Raw genomic sequence first — 9,717 nt, 5'->3', positions numbered from 1 at the left:
AATTGGTATGAGGAAGGCTTAATTCTCTTCTGGGTCACTTGAGTCTGTAGGTGGAATATGCACATGTAAGTAACATATAAATAGGTGAAATTCAATGTGGAATCACATATTTTTGATATATTAATTAAATTTTTTCTTACAGGATAATTCAGACCAGTAATACTGTGTCTTTCCAATGAACTGAAAAAAAAATCATTTAAATAAAAATGCAACACAGGATAGGAAAAACACGATAGACTTTTTATTTGAATTTTAAAATGTTGAATTTAAGTCTATTACAGACACGATTATCTAGAATTCAAAGATTTTAACTTGCAAGAGGTAAGCTCTAGGGAAAAAAAAATATTGTGAAGTTTTAAAAACTTGATATTGCTTTATCAAGGGGAAGTTAATGCTGAACAAACATTGCATAGTACTTATAGCTACATAATGAGTAGGGAAATTCTGAAAAGTACATGTAGTGACATTTTTTATGTATTATATCAAGAGAGTGAAAAATCACTACCTGGACTGAAGGACCTATTTAGTTAGGGGAGAGAGCCTGAGAAAGTCCACATTAAATTGGGTGCAATAGCACATGCTTGTAATCCCAGTGAGTGGGAGGCTGAGGCAGGAGGATATCAAATTTAAGACCAGCCTCAGCAACTTAGCAAGAACCTGGTTTAAAACAAAAAGTAAACAGGCTGGGATTTGGCTCAGGGACTGTGTGCACCAGGGTTGAATTTCTAGTACTTCCCACCAAAAATAAATAAATAAATAAAAACAATCAAAAAACAAACAAACAAAAAAACAATAACAACAAAACAACCACCACCACCACCACAACTACAACAACAAAAGTCAATGTGTGTTTCACACCCCACTCTGTAGTTTCTTGTTTTTAGCTGGGAGGAAATTTTAAAAACGGAGATTTTTTTACCCACATAATTATTCTAAACTTTTCAATGGAATACTGGGGAATTCCTCTGTGTGCATGTATGTGTGTGTGTGTGTGTGTGTATGTATGGATGTATATGTTTGTGAATATATAGAACCCATAATGAAACAGGAATTGTTACATGGCCACTTCAATTGAAGAACTTGAAATAAGATTTGATCTTTTCAAACTTTTGAAAACATCTTTCTATTTTTGCCTATAAAACATTAAAACTAACTCAGTTGGGGGAAGAACTAGGAAAACAAACAATCAAAATAACACTGAGACCACTCTAGAACTGAAAGAGGCAGTATTTCTGAAGGCTGGTCTCCTAGATCCCCTCCAGAGAACATCTGCTACTAAACTGAAATTTAAGTTACTTTTCCTTCTCTTGCTAGTTAGAAAAAGACAATTATAATAATAAAAATATACCTTTTATTGGAAAACAAAGAACTGGAAAATCATTTCTGATTCTAGTAATGATAAAGGATAACTGGCAACAGTCAGGTACTTAGACTGTCTAGAAGTTACTGATTAGGATCTATGAGAATTCCAAAACCAAATACCAAATGTTTTCTCTGATATAAGGAGGCTGATTCATAGTGGGGTTGGGAGGGGGAGCATGGGAGGATTAGAAGAACTCTAGATAGGGCAAAGGGGTGGGAGGGTAAGGGAGGGCGGTTGGAGTAAAAAAATTCAATGAAATGAGATGGATATATTTACCCTAAGTACATGTATGAAGACAAAAGTGGTGTGAATATACTTTATTATATACAACCAAAGATATGAAAAATTGTGCTCTGTATATGTAACATGAATTGTAATGCATTCTGCTGTCATATATAACAAACTAGATTAAAAAAAGATAATTTAGTTGGCTTCTACAAAGGAATGTGAGTTAGAAATTATAAGAAAATATATGCCTATTTGGAAGAATAAAGGTGAAATTAAGAAAGAAACAAAAGTCTATGAGAATCCCCCCTGTTTTCTGTTCTTTTTTATTTTTTTATTCCTTCTGGGAAGATTTTTCTTGACTGGCCACTGTCCTCTGTAGAGACATCTGAGATAGACTTAGAAAAGTATATGCTTCCAAGTGCTGTATCTTTGGGAAAAATAAGGATGTCTCTGTGAGTTGTGCAACCTCCATCTTACTTTCTTTTTTGGCAGGGGCATATAGGGAATTGGATTCAGAGGCATTCAACCACTGAGCCACATCCTCAGCCATATTTTCTATTTTTATTTAGAGACAGGGTCTCACTGAGTTGCTTAGTTCCTCACTTTTGTTGAGAATGGCTTTGAACTCACACTCTTCCTGCCTCAACCTTCCCAGCAGCTGGGATTACAGGTGGCTCCATCTCATTTTTCTTTGTTAATATAGTTAGTTTGTTTCTTCAAAAGAACAAAAAGATTTGGTTAGCTTCAAGTCAATTACATATGAAGATTATCACAATCAAATACTTGCATGTTGAATTCTTCAATTTTTTAGATGTTATCTCAGTACCCTACTCATCTCATCTCTTCAAGTAAGGGCAGTTCTCATAAGAACTCCGAGGAGGGAGAAGATGGCCGCTGCGTACGGGGGTTGCTGAAGTGCTGAGCGTGGTGCTCAAAGCAGCGGCTTTAATAGAGATTTCGCACAGTCTGTTAAAGCTCCTTTCACCGTTAATCTGTAGTGGACCACTTTGCCAAGGAGCAGGAAGAACAAAGAAATCGAAATCGAAAAAGAGACGCTTGGCTGCTCAGAGCCGCGGGCGCTTTGCTCCCATCTGCTTCCTCTTTCGCTTCGCTCCGGGCGGAGAAGCTGAATGTGCAATCAGCAGTGGATTGTAAGTACCCGAGGCAAAGAAAGCTCAGTGCGCCCCGCCTTTTTTTTTTTTTTTTTTTTTTTTTTTTTTTTTTTGAATATTTTTTATACAGGGAGAGTTTGTGGATTGGGATTGCTGGCGGGGCTGTGGTTTCTGTGCCGAAAATCCACTCCGCGGGAGCCGCCATTTGCTTTCTGCTTGCTGTCTTGATGGCTCCGTATAAACTGTCCGGCAGCCGCACCTAGAGGTTGCAGCTGGGCTGCGTGCCGAGCCCTGTCCTCCGAAGGCTGGACTGCAGCCTTGAGCGTCTCTGTGGCCTGTTCGCCGCTGCACCTTCGGGCAGAGCCTGCTCTGGGGTCGTTCTGCACCCCCCTGCCAGGGGACCCGTGCTCCGGAGGAGGGGGACGGAGAGCCGCGGCGGCAGCCGCTTGGGCCCCTGGGGCCTGGCACCGGGCTGAAGAACTGCGGAGGCCAGGGCGGCTCTGCTACGGGCGCAGACAAGCGCGGACGCTCGTCAGCGCGGCCCAGAGTTTCATTTCTAGAAATCTGGACTGGAAACAGAAGCAGCAGTTTGTATAATCCCAAGAACTTGCTTATACCAGGAAGCTGTAAGGGCAACATGAATATTACTGAGGAGATGTAACATGGTGGCAGGCGCAGAGAGATCAAGTCTCTGACATCTTCAACTGTGAGGGCATAGGGAGCCGTAAACTGTCTAAATGCTGTTTGCTCAGGATCACTAGGCAATGCTGAGCTGACGTGGATCTGGGGTGTACAGGCTGGGCCCCTCAGAACACACACACAGAGCCCGAATCGGAGGCAATTAAGCTCCGGTTCGCCTGCTTCATGTGACTCAGCACTAACGATCCCGCTGAAATAATTGGCCGGCCCTTAGGAACTTACAGAGGTAAAAGCCAACCGAGCCTTCATAGGCAGTGGCCACAGGACTGAAACGGGGATTGGGAGAGACAGTCAGGACCCACCCGTTGCATTGGTCATCCGGCAAAGGGAACAAACGGTCACCATTTGCATGGGATATCACCATGGCAGAGAAATGGCGTCATGGGCGGAGGAGATAACTGCAGTGAAACCAGCGCGACAGGTGTGTAATCCCCTAGCCATCTCTCTCCACACAGCGGGGGAAACCTTAAGGGCCACTCCCAGCTCTCCTGTGAACGCAATAACCAGACCGAGGGAACCAGGAGTGGCGCAGGACTCGCGGCGCGGAACTCCCGGCTACCGCTCCCACAAGTGCTGACAACTGAGGTCTCTTGCACCAGCTACCGGGGGCGTGGCTACAGGAGGGCAAGCAAATTCGCTGGGGGATCTCAGCCCCAAGCTCTACAAACTTAGGGTCTGAGGGAGGCAAACAGGGAGAGTGAGCCCAGGTGTTCATGAAAACAGGGCTCCCAGGAGCAGCAGACCTGGCGTGTAGACAGTATTGTGGTGAGCGCCACAGGTGAGCACGGCCTGGCTTGAGGAAACACAAGACAAGGCCCTAGACACTCAGGATTGGAGACCCGCCCAGTCTAGGAGAAAGAGCTGCTGCACAGTGAATGGTTCCCACCTATTGACAGGAGAAGCTTGGCCCAGTGGGCACAGCTCCACCTACTGGAAGAGAAGTTAATAGAACTCTAGGACTGCATTTATTATTATTATTATTATCATTTTTTTTCTTTTCTTTTTCTTTTTTTTTTTTTTTTCTTCTTTTTCTTTCATTTTCAATTTTTATTTGTTGTTGTTCTTTAATTTTTTTTCAATGTTTCTATTTTTTTTTAATTTTTTTAATTTTATTATTATTTTTTTTTAATTTTAATTTTCATTTTTTATTATCACTATTATTTTTGTTAAAATTTTTTTTTCTGTCTTTTCTTTCTTTCTTTATTATCTAATCTTTGTTATTCTTGTTTCTTTTGTCTTTTCATTTCTTTTCAATCTTCTTATTCCCCCTTCCTTGAATTCTACCTGCCTACTCTCATTCTCTTTAGTGACTTCTTCCCTTCCCTTCTAATATCTTTCCTCTCAAGCATCAAATAAATCTATAAGAGTAAACAGTAACTCAGCAGTCAAACAGAACAAGAAGTAACATGAGCAGCATAAAAAAGCAAGGAAGAAAAGGAGTACAAACAATGAAGGACAGCCTAAATATTCAGGAGGACCTAGAGTCAGCAGAAAAATGGTCATATAAAGAACTCAAGGAATACCTTAGACAGATGGAATGGAACCTTAAAGAAGATACGAGACAGCAAATCCAAACAGTGAAAGAACACTTTGAAAATGAATTACATAGACAGATAAAAGAAGAAGTTAAGCATCTTTATCAGGAGATTGAGATTATAAAAAAAAACCAAACAATAATTCTAGAAATGAAGGAAACGATAAACCAAATTAAAAACTCAATTGAGAGTATCACTAACAGAGTGGAGCAAGTAGAAGCCAGAACATCAGATAATGAAGACAAAATATATCATCTTGAAAAGAGCCTAGCCAACTCAGAAAGGCTGGTTAAAAACCACGAGAAAAACATCCAAGAGATATGGGATAACATAAAGAAACCAAACCTACGAGTCATCGGGATAGAAGAAGGTACAGAGATTCAAACCAAGGGAATGAGTAACCTGCTGAAAGAAATAATTACAGAAAACTTTCCAGAAATAAAAAAGGAAACGGATATACAAATTGTAGATGCATACAGGACACCGAGCACACAAAATCACAGTAGACCAACGCCAAGACACATTGTTATGAAGATATCCAATATACAGAACAAAGAGAAAATACTAAAAGCTACAAGAGAAAGGAGGCAGATTACATTCAGGGGTAAACCAATAAGGTTAACAACGGATTTTTCATCACAGACGCTGAAAGCGAGAAGATCCTGGAACAACGTATTTCAAACACTGAAAGACAATGGATGCCAACCAAGAATTCTGTATCCAGCAAAATTAAGCTTCAGGTACGATAACGAAATAAAAATCTTTCATGATAAACAAAAGCTAAAAGAATTTGCAGCCAGAAAACCAGCATTGCAAAGCATCTTGAGCAAAACACTACACGAGGAAGAAATGAAAAACAATAACCAAAACCATCAGTGGGAAGTGCCTCTATAAAGACAGAGGGCGGGGGGAAAGCTAACCATGGAGAAACAAACTAAATTAAAAAAAAAAAAAAAGAAGATAAATAATCAAACATGGCTGGAAGTACAAACCATATATCAATAGTAACTCTAAACATTAATGGCTTAAACTCTCCAATAAAGCGACATAGGCTGGTAACATGGATTAAAAAAACAAATCCAACAATATGCTGCCTCCAGGAGACACATCTGATTGGAAAAGACATACACAGGCTGAAGGTGAAAGGTTGGGAAAAAATATACCATGCACACGGTCCTCGTAAGCAAGCAGGGGTGGCCATCCTCATATCGAATAAAATTGACTTCAAGACTAAATTAATCAAAAGGGATAAGGAAGGACATTATATACTGTTAAAAGGAACCATTTACCAACAAGACATAACAATTATCAATATTTATGCACCAAATAATGGTGCTGCGACGTTCATAAAACAAATTCTCCTCAAGTTCAAGAATCAAATAGACCACAACACAATAATTATGGGTGACTTCAACACACCTCTCTCACAATTGGACAGATCCTCCAAACAAAAGCTGAATAAAGAAACTATAGAACTCAATATCACAATCAACAACCTAGACTTAACTGACATATATAGAATATATCAACCATCATTAAGTGGATATACTTTTTTCTCAGCAGCACATGGATCCTCCTCAAAAATAGACCATATATTATGCCATAGGGCAACCCTCAGTAAATATACAGGGGTGGAGATAATACCATGCATTTTATCTGATCATAATGGAATGAAACTGGAAATCAATGATAAAAGACGGAAGGAAAAATCCTACATCACATGGAAAATGAACAATATGTTACTGAATGATCAATGGGTTACAGAAGACATAAAGGAAGAAATCAAAAAATTCTTAGAGATAAATGAAAATACAGACACAACATATCGGAATCTATGGGACACAATGAAAGCAGTTTTAAGAGGGAAATTCATCGCTTGGAGGTCATTCCTCAAAAAAAGGAAAAACCAACAAATAAATGAGCTCACACTTCATCTCAAAGCCCTAGAAAAGGAAGAGCAAAACAACAGCAAATGTAGCAGAAGGCAAGAAATAATTAAAATCAGAGCGGAAATCAATGAAATTGAAACAAAAGAAACTATTGAAAAAATTAACAAAACTAAAAGTTGGTTCTTTGAAAAAATAAATAAGATCGACAGACCCTTAGCCATACTAACGAAGAGAAGAAGAGAGAGAACTCAAATCACTAACATACGGGATGAAAAAGGCAATATCACAACAGACACTACAGAAATACAGAAGACAATTAGAAATTATTTTGAAAACCTATATTCCAATAAAATAGAAGATAGTGAAGACATTGATAAATTCCTTAAGTCATATGATTTGCCCAGACTGAGTCAGGAGGATACTCACAACTTAAACAGACCAATAACAATAGATGAAATAGAAGAAGCAATCAAAAGACTTCCAACCAAGAAAAGCCCAGGACCGGATGGGTATACAGCGGAGTTTTACAAAACCTTTAAGGAAGAATTAATACCAATACTTTTCAAGTTATTTCAGGAAATAGAAAAAGAAGGAGCTCTGCCAAATTCATTCTATGAGGCCAACATCACCCTGATTCCGAAACCAGACAAAGACACCTCAAAGAAAGAAAACTACAGACCAATATCTCTGATGAACATAGATGCAAAAATCCTCAATAAAATTCTGGCGAACCGGATACAAAGGCACATCAAAAAAATTGTGCACCATGATCAAGTTGGATTCATCCCTGGGATGCAAGGATGGTTCAATACACGGAAATCAATAAATGTTATTCACCACATCAATAGACTTAAAAATAAGAACCATATGATCATCTCAATAGACGCAGAAAAAGCATTCGACAAAGTACAGCATCCCTTTATGTTCAAAACATTAGAAAAACTAGGGATAACAGGAACTTACCTCGACATTGTAAAAGCTATCTATGCTAAGCCTCAGGCTAGCATCATTCTCAATGGAGAAAAATTGAAGGCATTCCCCCTAAAATCTGGAACAAGACAGGGATGCCCTCTATCACCACTTCTATTCAATATAGTTCTCGAAACACTGGCCAGAGCAATTAGACAGACGAAAGAAATTAAAGGCATAAAAATAGGAAAGGAAGAACTTAAATTATCACTATTTGCAGATGACATGATTCTATACCTAGAAGACCCAAAAGGGTCTACAAAAAAACTACTAGAACTAATAAATGAATTCAGCAAAGTGGCAGGATATAAAATCAACACGCATAAATCAAAGGCATTTCTGTATATCAGCGACAAAACTTCTGAAACGGAAATGAGGAAAAACACTCCATTCACAATATCCTCAAAAAAAATAAAATACTTGGGAATCAACCTAACAAGAGAGGTGAAAGATTTATATAATGAAAACTACAAAACCCTAAAAAGAGAAGTAGAAGAAGATCTTAGAAGATGGAAAAATATACCCTGTTCATGGATAGGCAGAACTAACATCATCAAAATGGCGATATTACCAAAAGTTCTCTATAGGTTTAATGCAATGCCAATCAAAATCCCAACGGCATTTCTTGTAGAAATGGAGAAAGCAATCATGAAATTCATATGGAAAAATAAAAGACCCAGAATAGCAAAAGCAATTCTAAGCAGGAAGTGTGAATCAGGCGGTATAGCGATACCAGATTTCAAACTATATTACAGAGCAATAGTAACAAAAACAGCATGGTACTGGTACCAAAACAGGAGGGTGGACCAATGGTACAGAATAGAGGACACAGAGACTAATCCACAAAGCTACAACTATCTTATATTTGATAAAGGAGCTAAAAGCATGCAATGGAGGGAGGATAGCATCTTCAACAAATGGTGCTGGGAAAACTGGAAATCCATATGCAACAAAATGAAACTGAATCCCCTCCTCTCGCCATGCACAAAAGTTAACTCAAAGTGGATCAAGGAGCTAGATATCAAATCAGAGACTCTGCGTCTGATAGAAGAAAAAGTTGGCTCCGATCTACATATTGTAGGGTCGGGCTCCAAATTCCTTAATAGGACACCCATAGCACAAAAGTTGATAACAAAAATCAACAAATGGGACTTACTTAAACTGAAAACTTTTCTCTCAGCAAGAGAAACAATAAAAGAGGTAAATAGGGAGCCTACATCATGGGAACAAATTTTTACTCCTCACACTTCAGATAGAGCCCTAATATCCAGAGTATACAAAGAACTCAAAAAATTAAACAATAAGAAAACAAATAACCCAATCAACAAATGGGCCAAAGACCTGAACAGACACTTCTCAGAGGAGGACATACAATCAATCAACAAGTACATGAAAAAATGCTCACCATCTCTAGCAGTCAGAGAAATGCAAATCAAAACCACCCTAAGATACCGTCTCACTCCAGTAAGATTGGCAGCCATTATGAAGTCAAACAACAACAAGTGCTGGAGAGGATGTGGGGAAAAGGGTACTCTTGTACATTGCTGGTGGGACTGCAAACTGGTGCGGCCAATCTGGAAAACAGTATGGAGACTCCTGGGAAAGCTGGGAATGGAACCACCATTTGACCCAGCTATTGCCCTTCTTGGACTTTTCCCTGAAGACCTTAAAAGAGCGTACTACAGGGATACTGCTACATCGATGTTCATAGCAGCACAATTCACAATTGCTAGACTGTGGAACCAACCCAGATGCCCTTCAATAGATGAATGGATAAAAAAAATGTGGCATTTATACACCATGGAGTATTACGCAGCACTAAAAAATGACAAAATCATAGAATTTGCAGGGAAATGGATGGCACTAGAGCAGATTATGCTTAGTGAAGCTAGCCAATCCCTAAAAAACAAATACCAAATGTC

Source organism: Marmota monax, unplaced genomic scaffold (genome assembly GCF_021218885.2).
Source record: "Marmota monax isolate L192 unplaced genomic scaffold, Marmota_monax_Labrador192_F-V1.1 WCK01_AAM20220418_F8-fsc00043, whole genome shotgun sequence".
Lineage (NCBI taxonomy): Eukaryota > Metazoa > Chordata > Mammalia > Rodentia > Sciuridae > Marmota > Marmota monax.
The sequence above is the reverse complement of the archived record's forward strand: the minus strand, read 5'-3'. Positions refer to the sequence as shown.